A 23,315-nucleotide genomic window follows, 5' to 3' on the forward strand; every position below is an offset into this window, starting at 1 on the left:
GACAACCCACTGGCAGCTCCAGGAACAGAAAGGAGTTTATTAAATTAAACAGAAAACACTACAAACACAATGAAACCAAAAGGACCATAAGGGGTCAAAAACCAAAGGGGATAAACTAACACTACAAACTGGGCAGGTAAACATAAGACAGATCTAACTTAGCTTAGACAAGCAACACACAATGAACCGCTGGGGAACAGAACAGAAGCAGGAACTAAAATACTAAGGGGTAATGAGACTAACACAGGACAGGTGAGGCTAATTAACAAAGACCAGGGAAACAGGGCACAGGTGAAACTAATACTCAAAGGAACTAAAAACAGGGAAACTAAGAACTAACCAAGGAAACCTAAACCAACACTAGGGAATTACAAACAGGTAAAGACAAGCAGGGGCACAAGGAACAAAACCAAATACAAAATCACCAGATACAATAACTAGAAACACTAAGGAGCAACATACAAAAACAGGATTCGATCACAGGACAAGGTTCACAGACAACCACATGCTCCACGCATTGAGCCATGTGGCTAGACAGGTAACAGGGGAGAACAAAGACTAACATGAAGGACGGGATGACCAGCACCACCTGCTGGCCAAACAGGGAAGGGACACGGTAGGGCCACAAGAGGGGCTGACCCTGACAGTTGTGGGGAACATTTGGTCCCCACCATATAATATAAACCTAACTCACACACACACACACACATATACTGTATATTACACAGCACAGTCTGTAACACCAAGAGGTAGTGATAGATTTTAAGGTGGTCAAAATGTCCCCAAATTGTTTTGATGACTGACCATTATGAGGGGTCTGTATCACAAAGTGAGATATGTTGGTTAGCTGCAAAAGGTCTCAGATTTTCCCCAATTTAAAGGAACTTTATCTTTGTTCACTTATATTTCTTTCAGACAACCTTAAATCTAACAAGTTATCTAGTTAACCAACAAATTTTGCTTTGTGATATAGGCCCTGGATCAGATTTATGGCTAAGGTTAGTGTGTTCCCTCTTAGGTAATCAATGGAGATGATGCCAGCTGGGCACCTACGAGAGCGGTCAGCATTCGCCATGCTAATCGAACACGGATCTTGCCGACCGGCTCTGTTTGTACCCCCCACGATCGCCATCTAACCGGTGATGTAAGTCAGATATCTCCGTCTGCTTAAAACCAAAAGGATATGCCGGATGAACACGAAAGTACAGTATTAAGTTTCAATTAACCAGGATCTAATGAGGATTATCTACAACATCAGCTCAGCTTGGGCTCACAGCTGAAAGCATCGCCTTGGCGTTGAGTTACGCGGCTTGCATCAACCCGCAGAATCGCCGTACACCGTTACCTTGTCTGTATATTGTAAGTCTGCATATTGACTGCTTAAGAACTAGGCAGAATCGAACCGTTGGCTTGTAACTGAGACCCCTATGCTGCAGATGTTGTCAAGAGCCAAAGACTGCAGCTGTCGCGGCCCGGTGTTCGGGTGGCTATTACAGCTTGGTGTGCGGGTGGCTGTCTTGGGGCGGTGTGGGGGTGATTGTCGCGGCCCGGTGTTCGGGTGGCTATTACAGCTTGGTGTGCGGGTGGCTGTCTTGGGGCGGTGTGGGGGTGATTGTCGCGGCCCGGTGTTCGGGTGGCTATTACAGCTTGGTGTGCGGGTGGCTGTCTTGGCCCGGTGTGGGGGTGATTGTCACGGCCCGGTCTTCGGGTGGCTATTACAGCTTGGTGTGCAGGTGGCTGTCTTGGGGCGGTGTGGGGGTGATTGTCGTGGCCCGGTGTTCGGGTGGCTATTACAGCTTGGTGTGCGGGTGGCTGTCTTGGGGCGGTATGGGGGTGATTGTCGCGGCCCAGTGTGTGGAGGGCTGTCACAGGGCAGATGAAAGCCCCCTAGGTGGTTTTAATGTGATACCTGCCAAGTTCCTTGGCTCTCAGGTAATTGTTTTTCATCACAGTGATCTGGCCTGGTGGTGAACGAATTGGGCTAGTTCCATGGAAGGGGCGGGGGGGTGGCAGCTGATGGGGGGGGGGGGGGGTCATGGAGGGGAAGCGGCCATTAACTCCGACGTGCTGGAAAAGGAAGTGTCATGGAAAAGGTGGCCCCCCCTGCCCCCCCGCCCGCCGTCTGCCAGACGGAATCAGACGTGGAGCTGGTCCGGGCCGCTGACGGGTGCCGGCTGGCTTTTGCTGTCATGTCGTTCCTGACAAGGACGGCGGGGGGGGGGGGGGGGTGGGGTGTCGGGAGGGCATTAAGCCTGCCCCTTAGTCTGCCGCTACGCTGACCCCGGCGACCATGCCCCCTGCTGGAGGTTAAGATGCTCTGAAGACTGCGAGCGACACTCCACCTCTGAGATTCTCACGCACGAACACCTAGCGGACAGGCTACACGCACACGGATACGGCGGGAGACACTCCAGGAGAAGTGCTGCTCTGAATTGCACACTGGGCCCTGACTCCAATGAGAAAGGAGGAGAGGAGAAGGAGAGGAAAGGAGGAGAGGAGAAGGAAAGAGAGGAGAAGGAGAGGAGAGGGAAAGGAGGAGAAAATCTGTCTGGCAGCCTCACTGCTTGCCGGTGGAACAGGCAGGTCAAGTTCCCAGCAAAGAAACTGCTTCGTTGCCATAGCAACATGACTTTACACACCCCCCCCCCACACACACACACCTCCTTCTGATTTCCCCCCCTTCCCTCCACCATCCAGGGTTCCTGTGCCATCAGCAGTGCAAGCTCCGGTTGTGGCCGAGCGTCAGTTCAGGCTGTTAAATCTTTGGTGGGGGGCGCGGGGAGGTGTACCCTCAGGCCTGACAGCAAGAGATCAGCAGACCTGGCCTGTTGGGGGGGTGGGCACTTGCGTATGTCTGGATGAATGAGTAACTGCGGCAGCTGTTTGGCGAATCGTGAGGTGGGGAGGTGTGGCGGTGTCTGACAGGGTCTGGCTGGCCTCTGGGGGACATGCCACGTGATTTCCCTCGGATGTGTGCTTGCTCACGTGAAAGCACACGCACACGTGTGTCTGAAAGGTACTCAGAACCGGCACCCAGTGTAGTGATTGTTTGTGGCCAACAGGGGGCCCCAAAACTTGGGGGTCCCATGCAAATACACTGCTGCTGTCTCTGATCCATCTCCTGTCATTGTCGGCACACAAGGATATGGTGGGGGGGCAGGGGGTGATTCACACATGGCTAAACATCTCGTGATATTGCCCGTTTCCCCAGCATGCAATGGGGCCTTTCCCCAATTCTTTACTCACCTCTAAGAAACATCGGGGGAGGTTCTTCTCCCTGAGCAGGACATGAGCCTGAAGAATGGGCTCCTCAAACAGATCAACGGACATTAAGTTTTTATTCAGCTCCGTTTAAATAGGTCCGGTGATATATAACTGGTCAGCAAAAGGCGATTGTTAATTATTCATTTAGTCTCTATGGCAATAGGACAGAAATGGCACAGAGGGGTACTTTTAATAACCGGTGACCACCGGTGGGAGGCGGATGACCGGGGGCGTGCCAACGTGCTATGGCGGGTGCTGGGGGGGTGGGCCGGCTCCCTCCAGTGCTTTGAGATTCACCCGGTGGGTTTGGGCACTCTGTAAATACGGAATGAAGTAAACAGTTATTCCACCTTCTCTGACTGGGAGGAGAGCTCCTCAAGCACCATAAAATCCACCAAACCAATTAATTAATAATGCAATTAACCAACTACAGTATTTCATAATAAAAGCCAGCGCACTGGAATCCTCCCTGCAATCGATCAGCTGGATTAAAGCTTTTTTTTTTAAGGATTCTGCATGTCTGATGTAAACTGGAAGGTAAATAAAAGCAAAGGCAATAATAAAGCAGAAAACATTTACCTGTTAATTTTTACATTTTTAATGTACTGTGTACTAGGCTGAAATTCCACACTAAAAGTACTTGTCTCCATGTTCCGAGGCTAGTTTGACTGTTTTATGACTGTTTTCCAGCCCCGTTGTCAGAGGGCACTGTCAGGAAGGCCTTTTCAGCGCGTCCCAATCGGCCCAGCCCTGGTTCACCCACCGACGGACACACGCCCCCTGCTGTTTGCTCGAAGGTGAGCATCAGCCCCGCATCATTCATTTGTTTTTTTGCCTTTTTCCCCTCATGCCACCTGCCCGGCTTGTGCTGTTACCTTCAAGCTATTTAAATGTTAGAATATAGAAACTGGATGCTACAGTACATGCTCTCCCTGCACTGTATCGATTAGTCAGTGACCAAGACTTCCTCTGAAGGGACAGCTGTCCGTTGGCTTGGAATGTTCTTAAAGATATCTCACAGCCCTCTGCCATCTGCTCAGGTACAAATTAGGCAGTATCGTTAGCGTAATAACAAGCAGCATCTTTTTTTTGCACGATATTATCCACTTTTAAAAAACGGCCTAGCTCATCTCTTAGTCTTATAAACGAAGGTAGGACTCACGGCCATATAAGGTCGGAAGGCTGGTTGGTGGGACTGGCGAGACGAGGGCGATGTTCCCGGCTGGGACAGGGCCGATGGTCTGCGGAGTCTCACGGCAGGATGTGGGGTCTGGGATCCGTCAGGGCGGACACGGGCGGCGCGCGGTACGGGGCTGCCGGCAGTGGCGGCGCCGTCATGGATAACAGCTGATAGCGGCACTAATTTGGTAGCACGGCTTGGCCCGGGGGGGGGGGGGGGTCGAGCTGATTAAACAAAAAAAGAAATAAATATGAAAAGGCATTCTGGCCCTTGGTTACTGTTGCCGGGGTCGGCTGTCATTAGGGTCGGCAGGTTGCCGCCTGTCCGCACATGGGCACACTGCCCTCACACGCGACCCCGGAGATGGCTACGCGGGGGGGGGGGGGCGGTCCGCCCCGTGCTCCAGACAGCCGCTGTCTCGGCAGGGAGGGTGGGGTGGGGGGTGAAGCTGACACACGCTGTCGTTGACCCTCCCAAGAGGATGGTGGGGGATGGGAGGACTGGGACTGTGCGACATGGGGGGGCTTCAGTACGTGAAGCTGGGTACCTCACCTCCCGGGACAGCTCCTGCACCCAGAAGACAGACCTGCTTCTGTACTCTACTCAATATGGCCAATATATTAATCTGACATTACCTTTAGGGATATGGACCTGCTACATCTCGGACAGTGAATGGAGAGGAAGGAGTACTCAGCGACTCAGTGTGTAGCTCAGCAGTGTAAATGGAAGGTCGTTGGATCAAAGCCCAGGGTTGGAGTGAACCATTGTCCTCCACTTGTGCTGAACCCTTCACCCTCAGTTGCTCCATAGACTGGCTGACCTGCTTTCCTATAAGCCTTATTTTATTTGGGTAAAATTGTCTACTAAATAAATAAAAGGCAAATCACAAGGATGGCTGGCTACTCGAAGCAGGCCGAGTGTCTTTTCGTGGACAGTGGGCGTGCAGAACGGCTTCTCAAACAGCTCCAGAACTTTCATTGTCAGTGGCGCCACCTCAGAAAAACGCCCCTGCAGGCTGGACACCCGGGACGCCTGTCTCCCCCCAGGGCCGATTCGGTGATGTCGCAGCTACCCGGCCGTGGGTGGGCACAGGCCCTGGTGAATTAGCTGCCGCCCCCCCCCGCTTCAGCCGGCCCACTTAGCGCCCAGCCCCTCTTTTCTCGCGACAGACGCGGTGTGAACTCGCGAGGCGCGGGGTCAGCCTGGGGCGGCTTCGCAGCTCGGCGCGCGCGACCACCGCAGCCTCCCCGCCTCGCCATCCGGCAGCGATGGAAAACGCCGGAACCTATTGAGAAGATTTGGGAAAAAAAGCACATAAACTCCTCGCTTAGGAAATTCACAGCCCTCGGATGTCATACAAATCGCAGCAAAAACTGACGTTTGAAAGTCTCACCGCACGATCCTGCCATGGAAATACAGCCAGAAGATACAATTACCACTTTGTTTGTGTGTTTTTAAAAAGATTCTTGTTTTATTTTTAAGTAGCTAGCTGCCAGTCAACAACTACTGAAAACTGGCAAAGAAATGACATTTTAAAAAGTAAAATAAAATATAAATAAAACAGTCGTTATAACTGCTGATAATGCTGTAGGAAATAGGGACCCACACCAAGACAAGGGACTGAAAATGAAAGAAAAATAATCAGTTGCAGTTACGGAGAGAAATGTGTGACTATTAGTGATGCAGTGCATGTACAATGTGGTCGCTGTTCCTTGGTAGCTGAGGGTGTGTCACAACGCGATTCACAGCACACGCTAACACGGTGAGCTTTCAGAAGCTAACTAGCACCCCCTTTTGAGAGATCAGCCTCCGATGCACTGGGAACAGGGGGGGGGGGGCTCTTTTAGCCAGACGCTGCTTCGCGTTTGGGACGCCGACCGTCACCCTGCGCTACTACGGAGCTCAACGACAGAAGGGGAAGGGATTCGACAGCTATTTGCAAAAAACACTAATGTTAAAAACAGTGCTTTCTGTCACTAACTGCACATGCAAATAAAATCAGTAAGATCAATCAATTTGATAAACTGGAAAAATTTAACAATCACCAGATAAATTAATTTACTGAACAATCCTTCATAAAAGGATCATGACTGTATGGTTACACAGAATGTTTTTTTTGTTTTTAACGCCATCTGCGTGACATTCTTTGTCCAAACGAATCTATTTGCGGCATGCCAGGACAGACCGTTGCCCGATTCAACAGCTCAGTGTTTACATGGTATAATTAGGATTGTAGAGCTTATAGCTCGTAATACAGACACAGGACAAAAGGATTTTTCCAGAAACCACGATACCCCTAATATGCGAAATGTGTTATATTATGTATTTGGCAGTAGCTGGTTCATAAAAAATTTTTTTTTTTAAAATGCCTCAATTCTAATGCTAGCCATCCGGCCCGCTTAAGGTTCTGTTTGGGCCCGAACGCAAGCCAGTCGCCACTTGATCCGCAATTAATAAAACGTGCTAAACCTACTTATTTGGAAACTGCCAGGAAAACGGCCGCGTGTTGACGGTTCGAATCCTCCGGTTTAGGATCGTGGTGGTGAGCCAGCGAAGGCACGATTCCTCGCAGCCTTTTACGCAGGACTACTTTGTAGGGAAGAAAAAAAACAAACGTCCAAATGCCTAATTACCGGCCTTCCATATTTCCCGGATATTAATTCATTTCAATATTTAAATAGGTGCATTCCAAATTTATCAATTAACCTTGCAGATGGCGGAAACGGGAATCACGCCGCGTTTGGATTCTCCCAGCGACGCCGTGGTCGGGTCTCATGCCGTGGGGATTTGGGGCCTCCTCGGCTGCCGGGACGCTTGGGAATGGCACGGGATCGGGTCCGAGGAGAAGGGGGGGGGGACAGGAATTAAATGCGGCAATTATGTTTCGTCGTCATTGTGAAGCACGGCATTGCTACTTTGAACGGTGCTTGGTGTGTAGGTCAAAGAGGAGAACGGCCCCTCCTCGCCCCCTCCTCACACGCCGCCGGGCCTCACACGGACGGGACGGGCGGGGCGTTGGGGGGGGGGGGCGGTCAGGTGCGGAGCCACCAGTGATCATTAGGGTTACAGATGCTCAGGCCAGATTGTGGGCTGCCGGCACGGCGTGGGATGTCTCACCCGGGGGGGGGGGGGAAGCATCTGCCTGCCCCTCCCAGTAGACAGCAACCTCCCACCAGCCTGTCCAGCTCAACCCGCCTGGTAACAAGGTCACCCAGCTCTCTCTGCAGCCTCATTAACTGCTGCTGCTCCAGTCGGTGTAATCACAGGTCAAAAAAAGAGAGAAAGGGGAGTGGGGAGGGGGGAGGACACGGGGATGGGGGAGGCACGGCAGGGTTAGGGTGACACCTTCAGACAGACCACACTTCTGGAGAGATCCTTAGAAATAACAGACACACACACGTGCATGTTATGACTGAACACAGCACCGTGCCCCATCCACACACCCCATGATCTCTGATTTGCTGAATCGACCTGCTGCACCCCCCCCCCCACCCCAGAGACCTGCCAGCGTGCAGCTCCCTTTATCTGCTCTGTATCAAACTCCCCTACCCCATAATAACCATAACCACACCCACCGGCATATACATTATTAATCCCATGAATTGCCTGCTTGTGGCTGAGGTTGAGGAACAAGTGTGTATTAAAAATGAATAAAAAATCAGAAATACTGCATTCACTGAATGCACCCCTGTGCCATGCACTGAGATGTAGGTATTTTTACTGTGGTGCAGAAGTGGACTGCGATGGTGTAAACGAGGGGTGCACTCTTCCTTACACGCCTTGCACAAGCTCCTTTACACCCCCCTGTGGACAGTTCACGCCCTCCTCAGAAAAGCTCCATGCCGAGGTTCACAGTTTCAAGACTAGCAGATTCTGAAATATATTTGAGACTGTAGAGATTTTACTCTGAGTGATGGTCTTAAGTGCCTCGCAGCCTGGCAGACATTCTGACTGACAGTTTATACAACTGGCTGTGTTCACTGAGCTCACTTCCTGTTTTGGTCCTAACCCCCCAGCCCTGCTAGCTACCTGATGTTCTTAATGGCCACCCTGCCTGCCACCTCACACACGGAGCAGGAAGCGTGTGAAAAGGGGGACAGAGCGAGCGGCAGGAACGTTCCCGGCTCCTTCCGGAGTTAAATGCAGTGCCTCGGATTTGGGAGGCCAGATTTGGGCCATGCAAGTTAGCTTCACGAACAACATGGGTGAGGATTCAAATGAACCAGCGTGGGCTTTTCGCACGATGCACTAGACACGTGGCTTCATGTAGGAGTTTGCCTATTTATTTGCGGAGTCTGTCGTTAAGTGGTGGATGTGATCGTTTTTACTCTCCTTTCCCGACTTTCAGAAGCGAAGAGCAGAATATGGATCTGTTTGCCACTTAGAGTTCAGACATTGGGGAGGCCATACAAAGGACTGGGGCATTATGAACAAAGACAGAACAGTGTTGCTTTTTGATTGGCCAATCCTCTGGGTGCAGGGGTGGGAGGGGAGGGGTAAGATCCATAAGGCATTTGGCAACATTCTGTCTTGTACTAGGAACTGGCAGGTAAGCACATTGACTGGAGCAAAGAGTTAAAGCCCAAAACCATTCAGTTTCAACTGCTCAAGCTCGCAGATGAAATTCATTCCGACGGCTGCGGCGCTACGCTACGCTAAACTAGCTTAGCCGGAAGCTAACAGGGGCGGGACAGGTGCTGGGCTGACTTTCTGCCTCCCGCCGAGGCTGCCGCACCTGGGCCATTGTTCCAAACAAATGGCTTTTAAGTGCAAATTTCTGCCGGCTGTAAACAGGCTTCCACCGTCCGGAGCATATTTAACCATCCGCTACCCCGCCGCCCCCCCCCCGGTGCCTCTGAGAAAGGTCTAGGTGCATAACCGGGTGAATGGGGTTTCAAAGGCATGGGGCAGAGTATGGTACGCTCACCCATCTGGACACCCCCGCTCCCCAACAAACCCACCCCCCGGGCAACAAAACTGTTTCGCGGCTTTTACTGTGAGCCACACTGCCACTGGAACGTCTGGGCCTCAGTGAGACAGTGAGCCAGTGATCCAGTGGCGCAGCAGCAATGCTGGTGAAAAGCGCGTTGCTTTCACTGGCTGTTTTCAAAGGTGCTGGAGTGTCAAGCTGGGAGAACAAAACAAGTCACGAGCAGGGAATGATGCTACCACAGAGAAATGATCTGCTTTAATTCTAAATCGTGCTCTTAGATGATAAACAATGATACAGTACTGCTGCTTTCCGATTGGCCGATACGGTAGATGGGGGTGGGCCTTCCTTGTCACGACACCCAGCCATGTCTTCAGGTGATGAAAGCGGCTCCGTCTCAGAAGACAGGCCCGTCGCTTCTTAGCTCCCCTTGCCTCTGTGTTGCATCATGCTCCATCTCCAGGTTGCCGCTTGCGACAGCCCCCCCCCCCTTCTCCCTCCCTCCCTCCCTCCATATATATTTTATATATGTTTTCCATCGTTCCGATGGTGTCGGTTTCTCGGGCCCCGTCTGGGAGTTGGTTCTGCTCTTCTTCTTTTTGATTCTGGTCACATGCCGCTTCCTGGTCGTACCGACACGGAGCTGGGGGGCGGGGGGGGGGGGGCAGCATGTGGACCCGTGCGCTCCACTCTGGATTTCAAAGCCGGATCTGTTCGCCCCTTGGAGTTCAGACATTGGGGAGGCCATGCATAAGGACTGGAGCATTATGAACAAAGACAGAACAGTGTCCCTTTTTGATTGGCCAATCCTCTGGGTGCAGGGGTGGGAGGGGAGGGGTAAGATCCATAAGGCATTTGGCAACATTCTGTCTTATACTAGGGACTGGCAGGTAAGCACATTGACTGGAGGAAAGTGTTAAAGCCCAAAACCATTCAGTTTCTATTGATCATTTCTCTGTCCACAAATGTCACATTTACATATATTTTTTCACAAAAATAAAGGATATTTCTTACTGTTTTTGCCAGCCTATGCTTTGTCGGTATTTCTTTCAAAAACAATTATCCGTTGAAATGCAATGAGTTTTCAAGAATTCGATGAAAAATTTTTGGTCAGTACCAATCTCCGTTTTATTTACCTAAAGTGAGGCCCCCACTCATGAGGTCAGGGGGAACCCCAATAGCTATTATCAAAAACAGTTCAAGACGATGACCTGAAAATTTCTGCGTCTTTATTTGGTATAACAAAACGTGCTGAGAAATTAGGCGGGCATCACCACCGGCGCCCCCTGTCTGAGGCAAAGTGAAATTGCCTGGCAAATGGCCGCCCCATTAGAAGCCAGTGCCCTAGGCGGCCCCCTTGCTTGGGCCAATATTCAGTTTATACCTGCTGGGACCTTCTTCTGCACATCGGTCATACTGGAGAGTGAGAGAGCTCTCACACGGAGAGCGGTGCAAGCTGGGGGGGTCCAACCGATGCGCAGCACTGGGAGGGGCAGAGAGGTTAATGAACTGTGTAACGCCTCCGAGAAGCCTGTATCTCTGCCTGTCGGCACAAACCAAACCAGCTGAATAATTGATGCTGCCTAATTGACACGGAAAGCACTCCACCGCAGTCCCGCAGGTTCCGCAGGTTCCGCGGTGGGTTCCGCGGTGGGTTCCGCTTATGAAACCGGGGTGCAGTCGACCAGTTCAGTGAAGCGCTTGACTTCTCTGTGTATCATCATTATTTTTAATAAACAAACAAACAGACAGTGGCCGTCCAGCTGCGTCACAAACATACAGGCCACTGGAAACCACCGTTTTTAATGCTGATTACTTCCTGTTGTACATTGTTATGGCTTTATTATTAGGGGTTTATTATTTACATTACATTTATTTAGGTGATGCTTTTATCCAAAGCGACATACATTTTTGAGAAAGGAGGGTTAGCCAGTTATGGGCCTTGCTCAAGGGCCCAATGGTAACATCCCGCTACCAACCCTGGGACTCGAACCAGCAACCTTCCGATCACACATACGGCATCCTAACCTAACCGCATACTGCCCCCATGTTTTTTGTGCACTTCTAATGACACGTTATAAAGAAAGATGTAAAATGATTTGATAGATCGAAGATCATCATTTAAAAACCCAGACAGATCCAGACACTATTCTGGGTGTAACAGGGGAAACCTTTCTTTCTTCCCAGAGCTAATCATGCCTTCAGTCTCTGTCTGTCCATCTGTCTATCCAGCCTCTTGCTCATCCACAGACAGGAGGGCAGCGAGTCCACACCCATCTTTCGATTCACAGGATGCAAACCACAACATATAGATCTCTCTTTTAGCCAGTAAATTACATGAAATCATGAAGCTGACTGGACATTTTCGGGGCTCCGAGGTTGGTAAATGAAGCGTTCACTTGAGAATCACCAGGGAGGGGGTAGAAGGGCATACAAAAAAGCACGCATAGAAGTGCTCTACCCCCCCACCCAGTCGTTAGCGCTGGGGCGGCACATGTCACAGAGGGGTGCGAGTACGGCACCCATGGATGCCTCCACCTCTGTCACACCAGGCCAGGCCAAATACCTGGGGGGGGGGATGACTCACCTGCACATCCTAAGCTTTGTTTATGTCAAAAAAAACTATAGCAATTTAGGTGGTTTTTAAAGCTGAGAAGAGAGGAGATGGAAGTTTTGTATTTTTTTTTACCTGGGCAAAGTACAGCGACTCCCTGGGCGTGAAGCCTCTCATTATCCCTTACAGCGTTTTGGCGGCCTGCCTCCCGTTTACATCGCAGATTCACATGGTCATTGGACCCCGGCGAATCATGTGACTTTTCATTAAAGATGACAGTCAGATGTCACTAACGTGTCATTAGAAGTGCACAAAATCTGGTGCCATAATTAATCATAATTTGGGGGGGGGGGGGGGGGGGAGACCTGGCCTGTTCACATTTCAAGCTGTAACATAAATGTCGTGGGATACTTTTACTGGGAGTGAACACTGGGTGATTATCTCTGACACATCTGCATGGGGGGGGAAATTTTGTGACCGAGAAAAAAGGTGAAATTTTACTGCTACCGTGCTTGCAAAGTTCACAGGGGAGATACTGGCTGTATGAGGCCTGTATATGAACATAGGCAGGCATTTTATTTACTCATTTATCTGACACCTGCATCCAAAGTAACATACAGTAGGGAGTTTATGTACTCCTGAGATTTGAACCCATGACCCTTGTATTATTAGTACGAGCCACTACTTGTTGGGCTACAGGAGCTCAACAGCACCAAATAACTGGACAATATACTTGTCACGCCCTGCATCTGTGCCCCTCTCGTTCCCTCCCTAGTGTGACACACCTGTTGCTAATTTATCTTACCTCTCATTTCAGCCCTCGTCTGCTCCCTCGTTAGTGGTGTATAAGAGTGCCTCCTGGTGCTGTGCTCCCCAGTCCGGTCATTGGTGCCACTACCCGTGCGTGCGTGCGTGCGTGCGTGCGTGTGCGCGTGCAGTTTCTGCCTGATCCTCCCTACGCTGTTTTGACCCCTTGTGGTCTATTTCCTTTGCCCTGCCTGTATGGTAGTTTGCTCTAATAAAGCCCCTATTGGTTTTTCCCCACGTCATCATACAAGAAGGCGACTCAACCTCAATGCGCAAGAATTTTAGGATGCTTCTGTTTCAGCACAAACAGCTGTGTACCAGCTCACTTCCTGTCAGCTGCCGCAGGGGATTCTGGGTAGCCGGCCAACCTGAAGATTTTCGTTTACTTAAAGTAAGTAGTAAATACTTTATAGTGCGGCTTTGCCCACAAAAACTATAACTGAGGTGCCCCACAGAGACATGCTGCACATTTCTTGTGTGTGAGTAATTTACATACATTTACTTGTACTTAATCATATATTTACTGCATATATAGCGGTACAAGGGCATGGCGTTCCTGAACATTGTGAGGGTTGGGGGGGTTTCTCAGTTAGCCCATATCTTTGGGTTCTAGCCCCAGGAGCAGGTGCCTGTCTGTGTTACTGTGGCTGTACCGTGACCCCGTATCGTACAGTGAATAAAGTGATTTAAGAGCTTAAAAGTGGTAAACAAGGGTGTTTTAATGCACAGGCAAAGACCCCAGCTGAAGCCCAAAAAGCTCCCCCCCCGGCTGACAACTTTTACAGTCAACCCCACACGCCATCACCCCCCACTTCTGTCAACTGAGAGTGTGCCTCTATGTAAGACACCATTAATTTAACAAAATGAATAAATAATACCTATGCATCCTTTAAACATTGTGCTTTTTTTAAACACCGGGGGGGGGGGGGGGGCAGTATTTGGCATGTTGGTGCCCCTGCTCCTGCAGCCCCCGCACAGGGGGTACCCTGATCCCGGCATGACAGTGTAGCGGAGCGGTAAACCCGTAACCTTGAGAATCAGTAGGTGTGGCACCTGCCCCCCCCCCTGGAAGAGCCGCCCCCTGCCAGCTCGGACTCCTCCTAACACTGCCACCCCCCCCCCCCCCCCCGCCCTTACCTGAGTTTATCCCCCTCCCCAGCCCGCTCAGATACCAGAAATCCTTTCGCCCCGCCCTTACCTGAGTTTATCCCACCCCCGCGCCCGCCGCCCCCTCACTGATGTCCTCTTCAGTGCCGTTTCCTGTTTTGGGATGAAGTGTCTCCTGCTGGCAGTGGCAGTGATGTCACAGGTGCTGGACCCTCGCCACGTCAGTGTGTGTGTGTGTATGTGTGTGTGTGGGTTATGTTCATATTACATTGTGGGGACCAAATGTTCCCCACAATTTAATAAAAAAACTTTTTTTTTTTTTTTTTTTTTTTGTTTTGTTTTGTTTGTTTTGATGTTATGGGGAACTTGTTTTTGGTCCCCACAAAGATCTGCGAATGCAATCAAAAAAATTACAAATGCCAAAAGTCTCGTATTTCGTTTGGCATCTTATGGTTAAGGTTAGGGCTGGGATCGGAGTTTTCCCCATAGAAATGAATGAAGAGTCCCCGCAAAGATATAATAAAAACCTGTATGCGCGCGCGTGTGTGTGTGTGTGTGTGTGTGTGTGTGTCTGTGTGTATCTGCACACGCGCCGCCACATTGGGGAGATCGTCTCCATTGAAGGGATGCCAATGCTTCATAGGAGGCTCCACAAAGCTGCAACTGGATGGAGCTAAAAACATAAAATATAATCCAATAAAACAACAATAACTCCCTCATTAGGTCTGCACCTACTTTGAGCACTTTTAAGTCCAGTTAAACTCATCTTTTTTTTACCCCTGAATTTTGATTAGTATGTGTCTGCTGTTTGTTTGTTTAGGCTATATTGGGTTTTTGTTCCTATCCATATATGTTTTAGTTTGCTTGGTTTGATTCTGTACAGCACTTTGGCCAACCTTGTTTTTTTAAATTTTCTCTATGAATAAATATTAATTTGATTTTTCTTATTATACACGTCAAAAACCTTCTGTGCAGATTTTTTTTTTCGAAATGCAGAAAGACCTGAATGTCTGTCAAAAAAGAAGCAGTCTAGGACCTAGAGGGTCAGCTTGGTACAGTCGGGTACGTTGGCAGGTTCAGCACTAGGCACCGGATCAGAACCGGAAAAAGCACATCTAAGCAGGACGTACCCCAGAGGAGAATCCGCCTCAGCCAAGCCGCGCTCGAGAAAATTCGTGCCATGTGGTCAATGCATCATCAACACAGATACGCTCCTGGCACTGCAATGAGATAGCAGACCGCCACGTGCTGCGGGCTAACTAGTTCAACAAGTTAAGTCAGGAAGGACGGGAAGCGGCCACGCCAAATCCTGAAGCTTTCGGCTGCAGTTTTTTCCGCTGGACGAAACAAAACCAGGATACCTATTTAGCCAGATGCTAGTTACTGCTCCCAGTCTGGCTCTCTCACCCCTGAATGTGCGAATGCACAAGGTGATTCTAGAATTTGTCTTAAGGTGAGGAGCATAATTCTAGGATTTTTTTTAAGGTGGTGGTATAAGAGGTGCATTAGCCAATGATGTGCTTTGAAAGGGTGAGTGACAGGGGAAGTAGCCCTCGGGGGGCCAATCAGCTATCAGCGGTGGCCAGTGCCCCTTTGCCCCGCCCTGTATACACCCCTATGGTTAGCTTTTATCCAAGCGTGTAAAATGGGTAGAGAAGGATGTAAAAATACACCTGTTAGCATAGCAGAAGGCAAGTCGGGAGCCTTGTACATACGCCGGACCTGAAGGATGCTGTTTGTAGGAAAGGTTCGGAGATTTCTGGATCTTTCTGCCCTCAAACAAGAGCCGAAGTAGGCGCCAGTAGGGAGAGGGTGGTGGTGGGGGAAACGGCTGCTGATGCCGGCCATCTTTCCGCATGGCTGTCTGCTGTGGGGTAGCAGCTGGTGTTGGGGAGGGGGGAGATCTGATGCTGCTAGGAGACAGGAGATGTTGGAGAATCTTCTCGGTGGCTTACAGGTGGGACTCGGACTCTGCACCGGAAGATAGCTAGTGGTAAATCGGATACCTAGTTTGATAATGAAGCATTGAGTCTAACAGCAGAGGAGTGAAACCCCCCCCCCCCCCCCGAATGCCAGCACCACCCAAACCCAAACCCTCACACCAATGCTTCCTAGCCATCCAGCTCCTACAAAAACTCATGTAGCACCTTAGAAATCCCACCACATGGGTGAAATCCCCTCACCCAGGCAGAATCCCCCCTCTCCTCTCCCCTTGCCTAACATTTAACCTCCATGGCCAAATCGGTCATTTTGTGCCACAATATTAAACAGCTGATGATGGTTTTTTTTTGCAGTCCGATTCTGTCCTGCGTCACTGGAACCTGCACGTCGCTCCCCTCATAGTGCATTTGCCACACATGCCACTCTGATGTTATTTACCGTCTTGCACAGGACATCTTGCACTGTGCCATCCATCCATCCATCCATCCATCCATCCACCCATTTTCTGTAACAGCTTGTCCTATTCAGGGTCGCTGGGGGGCGGAGCCTATCCCGGAAGCTACAGGTGCAAGGGAGGGAACAACCCAGGATGGGGGGCCAGCCCATCGCAGCATTCTACACTGCATGTTCTGTTAATTCTCTTCTGTTAATCTGCAATCTCTATTGCAATTTTTATTTCACACATATAGTGCGTGTTCTGATGAGTATTTCTCCATTTCTCTTGTAGGTTTGTCCTTTAATTCATGTTTGGTGCTGGACTACAAACAATTCTTGAGTTATTTGTTCTAGAAAGGGGATTATACCCCAAATAATGGATTTAATAAGTAGAAACCAGTCCATCTCATTTGATTATAAGGAGAATAACATATACAGTGTTGTATAATAGTAGAAAAGCATTTCAGTGTCTCAGTCTGAAATGACAAGGGATCTTGGCCACATTGCAGCAACTGGGGGCCTTTCTGGAATTTGGGGCGGCATAATCCGTACAGAGGGGCCAACCTTACCAGTAGTCAATGATATGTTTTGAACCTGAAAGTGACGGGGAGGGGGGGCTCTGGGGGCCTCTGTGGCCCTGTCCCTGTATATGCCCCAGTGCAGCGATCCTGATAGTCTCATGAACAGGCCATGGTGTTGGGTCTCTCTTCAATCCGTCTACGTGGCTCAGAAACCCGAACTATGGGCGTCAACGGCCCGAATGCAACCACGGGCTAGGGTCCGGCCGGCCCTCGTGCCTGACACGGCGGCGTAAGCTCCGACACGGGTAAACATTCCGAAAACAAAACCCGCCAGGCGTCCCGGGCCGAGGCAGATTACCGCGGAATGTGAGACGCAGCTTCTCGCGGGAAACTACGTTCAGGAGCAATTAAAGAAGAAGAAAAAAAAACGGAGTGTGTCTTTGCCAAAGCGGGACATCTGGTCACCTTATCGCAGATAAGTGACGGTTAGTACTGGCAGCTGCGGGAATTAATCCATTTTGCAAACACGGTTATCCTAATCTTTTAAATACGGATCCGCGCGATGGAAACGCTGCAGACGTCACGTATTTAAAAGCGTCCGTCGGGGCGAGGGAAGCCGGTTCGGTCCAGTCAGAACCAGCACATAGGGTTGGATGTGCAAAATAAAAAAAACAAAAAACAAGATGGCGGCTGACGGTCGCCCAACTGTGTGGCGGAAGCCCGGGCTGCCTGACACCCACCCCCCCCCTGCATGAATATTCATGCCGTCGCTCCTCTTTTGTTGCCTGCCTAGTCAGCAGTCACCGAACACATGGTGGCCGTTGGCAGCGTGGTGGCTAGGTAGAGCGGCCGCGGACGGAGGCGATGGCAGGGACAGGGGGACCCTGTGAGGCTGACTGACATTTCCATCTGTGGCGAAGGCTGGTAATTACCGGGGAGAGGAGAGCCGGCAGCACCGCGCCATCTGTTCGGGAGATGGCTCGCCGGCCGCCGTGCCGCGCTGCGCCGTGCCGCGCTGCCCGCCTCTGACACAGGGGCCTCGCATCTGCCGCCGGCGAGCCGGGCCTCGGAGCACGGCCCGGCTCGAGCGACGCCTGACAGGAGGGGACGGGGCGGCCAGACATCCCTGGTGACCCTCCACCCCCCGATTTTGGCATCACCACGACACAACATGCGCCGGAACTTTCCGCGCCGGTTTTTGCCGTTCTTTCCATCCTTTGTTGTCCTGCTTGGTACGACCCACACGCCCGTCACCGGGTTAATTGCCGGGCCACCGGAGACGGGGTTCCCGCTGGGCCGGTCCAGTCTCTGTCATTCGCTGTCGGGAAGCTGGACACGGATATGGGCTGTGTGTGTGGTTTACCCTTCTGCGGACGTGTGCTGGGTTTTGGCAACGATGGAGCTTACTCATCTGTTCGCTGCAGATTTTGGGCGCTCTGTGAGCTGGGGGGGGGGGGGGGGGGCTATTACAGAAAGGCTTCTACACCTGTCAGCTGTGCAGGAGCGCTCCGCTCGCAGCCATTCGGCACAAAGGGACAAACTTCACATTAAGACGGAGAGGGCGGTGGGCGGCAGCCTCTGCGGCAAGAGTGCGCCGGCGTGTAAAATTACGGGGGAGATCCATGGGCGGATTTGCAGAATCTGCCCCTCTTCTTGCGATGAGGTTCGGGTTTCCGCACTCAGGCGGACGTCCTTGGTAAAGCAATTATTGATGTCTTCAAACCCACTCCCCACAATCGCTGCCGTGGAAACCGTCCCGCCGGGTCCTCGTTAAATCGCCCCGTTCCCGTATGCGCGCTCTCGGAAAACCGGGAGCCTTTCGCGGGATTTACTGCGACTGTTTCAACAGATTGGCTGAATACAAAATGTATTGGGGGGTGGGGGCTCTGATGTGGTAATAAAACTGCTTCTCTTTGATCCCCGCTCGCTAGCGCCCCCTCCCCTCCGTCCCCCAGCACATGTGTGTGTCACAATCAATGAACTCCACATCCAACTCCACAGAGTCGTCCAAAGATCTGCCTGCAAACTAAAATCTGACACTTCTCATCTGAGGCCTCATCTTCCTCTCCAATTTTCCTTTTCCTTTTGAACCCCCTGAAACAGACACCCATCTTTGCCCCCCTCCACCCCCTTGCAGACACAGCTGATGAGCAAAATATGACAACATTGTTTAATGGGACCATGAGGAGCTTTTCTCTGCCGACTCGCCAGAAAGGTCTTTCAGAAGCTGCCAACTCTCGGGAAAATTCACCGCGGCCACGGCTGGAACGAGCCGCCGTTCGGAGGCATTAAACCCGCACCTCGAACAAACGCCGGCTATTCGCCGGCCCTTAATGACAAGGTAGCAGCAGAATGGGGCCCCCGCTCTTGTTCTCCCCCCCCCCCCCCCCCCAATCTCGCTAAATTGGTTTCCAAATGAAGTGCAGCTGCGTGGAACAGGTGTTGCGATCCCTTTAGAAAGAGAGCAGAGAAAAGGAAGAAAGGAACAAAGCAGGAAATGATGAAATCCATATTCTTCTGTCGGGAGCGGTGCCGAGCCCCCCCCGGCCCCCCTCGGCCTCCCCACCCGGCTCGGATAATTCCGGGCGGCTTCTCCGTTTTCCCCGACTTCTGACCGTGCCTCGTACGGTGAAACACGCGGGAAGCCCTGAAGGTGACTCTCGTCGTCATTGAGACACGCGGCACGGTGACGAATCACAGAGATGGGCGATTGTACCACAGCTGACAGGCAGGGGTTGCAAAAAATGGAGGGAAAAATTTTAATTCAAAAAATGCCACACTGCCGCAAAAAATGTAAACACTTCGGATTATTGCGATGGCACGCATGATCTGTTCAGCTGTTCCTTGCATGTTTTAGCAGGACCTCAGAGTTGATTAAAATGATGCTATCCATCCATGCATCCATGCATCCATGCATTGTCGGAACCAGCGAGCTGACCCTGCATGGCCTGTCATTTGCATTTTCATTTTCTCACCACCTTCTTTTTCTCTTTCAAACTATTTCTTTCAAAAACTGGAGGCCCAGCGGGGATTAAGGCTAAACATTAGTCACAATAATTATGCACCCTGTTAAATTTTTATCGTGCCGCATGTTTGGAGTCCAAGAAACTACATCTGAAAATCATAACAAGGCAGGAATTACAGCAACTGTCTAGGCTGCCGGTCTCCAGACAGGAAATTAGTGGTGTACTGGAGATGACAAGTGGACTCCTGTATGTAAATGAACTCCGCTGCCATCGCTCAGAGACACAATGAAGCCAGAGGCAGGCTTATTACTGATGGATATCACTGTCCCATGATCTTTCCTGAGAAGCATGTTTTTATGTCACAAAGAAATCTCAGCGCATTATTTTGCATGCGCTGTTTACGACGTAGATATGTAATATGCATAAATACTAAATATATATTTAGAGATACAACTACAAAACTCAACATACAGACTGGTGCAGTTTTAAAACGGATCTGGAAATTGTTTTGGAAGAGTCTAGTCTACTGAACGGTCACCCCATTATAGATCTACGATGGTTGTCGAAGCGACGGTATCGCCATGGCAAACTCCTGACTCCAGCCCAGCAACCGAGCCATAATGCTTGATCGTGCAACTGGCTGTAAACTGTGACCCCAGGTCCTAGTTAATTAGCTCGAATCATCAGTGGTAGACATATTTAAGGCACCACTCTCAACACAGACATTAAAGAAGTAACCCTGTGAGACTTACATTTGGAATAAGTAGGTTTTAGACTAATTAAATAACTGTAGCTGAGATATTGGGGATTTGTGTGACTAGTTAGCTGCAGTAGCATCATCGTTAGCTTAAAGAAGGCCCCAAACTGGGCCATATTCACCTGTTAGTTTGGACTATTGTGACCGATGGCCGTCTTCCTAAAGGCACTTCTTATAAATGAAGCGTCCAGGTTGAATTATTCCGCAAATGCGGGCCCCATAATGCGGGATGCTGCGAGTCGCATTTTCCTCATGCGGTGCCGCATGTATCCGGACAAACAAGCACATCTGCAACCTCCCCTCCGACCGGCTTCGTGTGGTTGGACCAAACCTCCAGGATGGACTGGGGGAATCATTTTGCAGGAGCGCTGCCCCCGTTGTCCCCCCCACTAGTATCCGGGTGGTCCTCATCTTACCCTCTCACCATGGTAACCAGCAAGGTCATGTGACAAGGTCCTCAGTAAAACACAGTGTTTAGTTTTGACAGCAGGGGCATCGTCACAATGGACAGCCTGTGGTGAGGCTTGAGCCCCCGTGTCCCCCACCAAGGGCACCAACCCAAATCACACCACCAACAAGTCAGAAGAACGCAAGGGTTCCTATAAGTCAGCCAGTTCCTGTTGACGTTGCAGAACATGGGAATCTGAATGTCAAAACTGCTCCTGAGGACCATCGTTAATTATTATTTTTCCAAAACTGTCTCATTCCTTGTTTTTTTTTCTTTTTCCAAAGTCAGTTACACAGCCCCTGGGACTCAGCTAACATACTACCTGGTGCCCTAATACAGCAAGATAGAGAGGGAAAAGCAAAACGTAGCAGGTTTTGAGGTTAAACACACGTTACATTTGTACGCATTACGTTAAGACAGATTTTGTTTTTCAGCTACAAGCTAAAAAAAAAGCTGGGTGTCGTTATTTTAGCCCGTGGAAATACAGGGACGTTCAGATAGTTGTCATCTCGTTGAGAGCTCGCGGTTTCGAAACACCATTAATGACTGAAATCATTTCAGTAATGGCACTGAAACCATCGCCAGCACTAATACAACTTGCCTCTTTTTGAGGACATTCAGAAGAAGCCATGATGAAAGGGCCGTCGAGTGGAAATCTCGCACCCTATTGGGCAGTGATGCTGACACTAACAGAGAGTGGACACTGGGGGCGCCGTTGAGCCGTTTACAGCGCTAGGGAAAGTAGTTAACAAGCTAAAAACACAATGAAAGACTTGCTTGAAATCTAGGTCCTGCAATTAAAGACCCACTTTCGGCAAACTCCCCCAACACAGGCTCCTTCCAAACCCTGTTTTCCTCCCTCCCACACCTCGGCGTGGGGCTGGGAGGCGCGAAGGGGCCGTATTGCCTTTAAACACGGTGCCAAGTGCGGGAGCCCCAGGTGTACGGGGCCAGTATCAGGCCGCTAACGAGCCTGCTTATTGGGATCACAGGACACGTTGTTCGTAGCGCCGGGACTCCCAGCCCGACGCCGGACCTGGACTGGGCTGAAGACTGGCGCCCCTCCCACTGATCCCGCTAACCTCTGATCGGTGCCCCCCCCCCTCCTCACCCCCAGACTTGGCTGCCGCGTGTCCCTCCTGAGGAAGCCTTTGATATGCCGTCGCTCCATGAAGACTTGAGAAGGAGGACAAGAATCAAAGGAGAGGAGAGACAGCAGAGAGAGGAGAATGAGGGCGGAGTGGGAGCTCAGGTACGGAAAGTGGGGGGTTACTCGTCATCAACGTCCTGCTTATACCACCTCCCCACCGTGTACATATCTGTCTAAAGGCGTTAAGGGCGGAGTGTAGTTCAGCAGGTTAGGCCTGTGATCGGAAGGTTACTGGTTTGAATTCCGTCCTCGACATATTAGTCATATGTCCATTGACCCCAAAAACAAAGACTTTAATCCCCTGAAAAATGCGTTGGGTGATGTGTGTATGTGTTAAAGATTCTCTAGCAAAGGATACGCCTATGGAGGCACATCAACACACTGGAGGCACATCAACGCACTGGAGGCACACCAACACACTGGAGGCACATCAACACACTGGAGGCACATCAACGCACTGGAGGCACATCAACGCACTGGAGGCACATCAACGCACTGGAGGCACACCAACACACTGGAGGCACATCAACGCACTGGAGGCACATCAACGCACTGGAGGCACACCAACGCACTGGAGGCACACCAACGCACTGGAGGCACACCAACGCTCTTGTGCACATAAAGCATCATTTCAAAAGGAGACGCATGCGTGGTGAAAACAACGACAGCATGCACATGGCGGAAAAACCGTGTTTAAAAGACTCCGACAGAATCTCGCGTCTAGCCGGGACCCAATAACCTTCGGCACAAAGACTTTTCAGCAGAGGTGCTTTGTGAAGGTCCGAGCATTTGCCGGGACGGCGTCCAGGTGGCCCGGCGAGAGTCACACAGCTGCTGGCGCTCTCCGTGTGTCACTTTAAAAACGGGGAGGGGGGGCTTACAGGGAACAAGGACATACAGATCTGTATGTGTAATGCGACAGGGACAAGTCAGGGGTGGATCAAAGCGTCCGCTGTGGGTGGGGGGTGTGTTGCGCGCTGACCTGGGCCATGAACGCCGTTTTTTTTCCCCTTACGCTGAAGAGCAGATGCGATTCGGCGTCACGCTGACTGGGAGTGGCAGACTGGTCCGCAAGGTCCCCCGCCCGGCATTCCCCGCCCCCCCCTGCCGTTTTCCGAGGTGATCCGATCCGTGACTCCAGGAGCAGCTTTGGGATGGAGGGGCGCCCCCCCCCCTCCCGCCAGTTACCTATTTCTTGTGCCAGGCAAGTGGGGTTGTTGATAAGGTGCCAGTAGTTCTACTGAGCAACATAAAA

At 50.9% G+C, this 23,315-nt stretch overlaps 1 long non-coding RNA gene across 1 annotated transcript; it reads left to right on the forward strand.

Moving 5' to 3' along the window:
- The first annotated feature begins 625 nt into the window (after positions 1-625).
- On the forward strand, positions 626-23,017 carry LOC140578366 (uncharacterized). The gene is made up of 4 exons (XR_011982512.1): positions 626-1,144; positions 3,955-4,061; positions 22,028-22,162; positions 22,400-23,017. It is a non-coding gene; the product is annotated as an uncharacterized lncRNA (long non-coding RNA).
- The last annotated feature ends 298 nt before the right edge of the window (positions 23,018-23,315 follow it).

Source organism: Paramormyrops kingsleyae, chromosome 14 (assembly GCF_048594095.1).
Source record: "Paramormyrops kingsleyae isolate MSU_618 chromosome 14, PKINGS_0.4, whole genome shotgun sequence".
In the NCBI taxonomy this organism is placed as follows: Eukaryota; Metazoa; Chordata; class Actinopteri; order Osteoglossiformes; family Mormyridae; genus Paramormyrops; species Paramormyrops kingsleyae.